Source organism: Vulpes vulpes, chromosome 4 (assembly GCF_048418805.1).
Source record: "Vulpes vulpes isolate BD-2025 chromosome 4, VulVul3, whole genome shotgun sequence".
In the NCBI taxonomy this organism is placed as follows: domain Eukaryota; kingdom Metazoa; phylum Chordata; class Mammalia; order Carnivora; family Canidae; genus Vulpes; species Vulpes vulpes.
In genome coordinates, this window is record NC_132783.1 from 22,045,054 (window position 1) to 22,047,265 (window position 2,212).

The following is a 2,212-nucleotide window of genomic DNA, read 5'->3' on the forward strand; positions in this document are numbered from 1 at the left end:
ATCTGAAAATGTACGAATTCTGCCTGAGATTTAAAGAGAGACCAGCTGGAATGCTACAGTGAGAAGAGTTCACGCTTCTCTCAAGGTAGGAAGACGGGGAAAAAGAAATAAAGAAACAAAAGGCCTCCAAGAGGGAGGGGCCCTGCGAGCAGCCGGGCTGAGGCCAGGGCGACTGTCCCCAGGACAGGAGAGCCCCGTCCCGGAGAAGCAGGAGCTGCACCAACCTTCCCCGTGGAAAGGCACCCTTAGGGAGTTAGAGCAGGACCCAGGAAGGCGGGGATGCCCTCGGGCTCCCTGGGACACAAACAGGCACCTGCGGCGCACCAAGGAGAGTGCGCTGAGATCCCTAAGGGCTGTAGCAAACACGGCGGGACCGGAGCAGCTCAGAGGGTCTCGGGGGGCGGCTCCGTGGAGAGGGCTGCATGGCCTGGAGCACGAATCCAAGGGCGCAGGCGCCAAAGCACAGGGCGCCAGGACACAGCCCAGAATCCGGCCTCCCCCAGGGACAGGAAGAGGCCGGGAGGGCCCAGGAGAGCAAGGACACTCCTGCCAGGAGCTGAGCAGATCAGCGGCCCTGCCCCGGGGCCTCCAGGCCCTGCAGACAGAGGGGGCTGAATCCAGGTATCCTGAGCTGCCACCCCACTGTGGCTGTTCCTCCTGGGGCCTCACGGGTAAACAACCCCCACTGAGCCCTCCACCAGGCAGGGGGCAGAGCAGCTCCCCCAAGTGCTAACACCTGAAAATCAGCACAACAGGCCCCTCCCCCAGAAGACCAGCTAGAAGGACAGTTCCAGGGGAAGTCAAGGGACTTAAAGGATACAGAATCAGAAGATACTCCCCCGTGTTTTTTGTATTTTTTGTTTTGTTTTGTGTTTTTTTCTCTCTTTTTGATTTCTGATTGCTTCCCCCACCCCTTTTTTTCACCTTTCTTTCTTTTTCTTTCTCTTTTTCTTTTTTCCCCTTTTTTCTCCTTTCTCTTTTTCCTTTTTCTCTTTTTTTTCCTTCTCTCTCTCTCTCTTTTTCTCTTTTTCCCAATACAACTTGTTTTTGGCCAGTCTGCACTGAGCAAAATGACTAGAAGGAAAACCTCACCTCAAAAGAAAGAATCAGAAACACTCCTCTCTCCAACAGAGTTACAAACTCTGGATTACAGTTCAATGTCAGAAAGCCAATTCAGAAGCACTATTATACAGGTACTAGTGGCTCTAGAAAAAAGCATAAAGGACTCAAGAGACTTCATGACTGCAGAATTTAGATCCAATCAGGCAGAAATTAAAAATCAATTCAATGAGATGCAATCCACGCTAGAAGTCGTAACGACGAGGGTTAACGAGGTGGAAGAACGAGTGAGTGACATAGAAGACAAGATGATGGCAAAGACGGAAACTGAGGAAAAAAGAGACAGACAATTAACAGACCATGAAGACAGATTAAGGGAAATAAACAACAGCCTGAGGAAGAAAAACCTACGTTTAATTGGGATTCCCGAGGGCGCCATAAGGAACAGAGGTCCAGAATATGTGTTTGAACAAATCCTAGCTGAAAACTTTCCTAATCTGGGAAGGGAAACAGGCATTCAGATCCAGGAAATAGAGAGACCCCCCCCCCCCCGCTAAAATCAATAAAAACCATTCAACACCTCGACATTTAATAGTTAAGCTTGCAAATTCCAAAGATAAAGAGAAGATCCTTAAAGCAGCAAGGGACAAGAAATCCCTGACTTTTATGGGAAGAAATATTAGGGTGACAGCAGACCTCTCCACAGACACCTGGAAGGCCAGAAAGGGCTGGTAGGATATATTCAGGGTCCTAAATGAGAAGAACATGCAACCAAGAATACTTCATCTAGCAAGGCTCTCATTCAAAATGGAAGGAGAGATAAAGAGCTTCCAAGACAGGCAGGAACTGAAAGAATATGTGACCTCCAAACCAGCTCTGCAGGAAATTTTAAGGGGGACTCTTAATATTCCCCTTTAAGAAGAAGTTCAGTGGAACAATCCACAAAAACAAGGACTGAATAGATATCATGATGACACTAAACTCATATCTGTCAATAGTAACTCTGAACGTGAACGGGCTTAATGACCCCATCAAAAGGCGCAGGGTTTCAGACTGGATAAAGAAGCAGGACCCGTCTATTTGCTGTCTACAAGAGACTCATTTTAGACAGAAGGACACCTACAACCTGAAAATAAAAGGTTGGAGAACCATT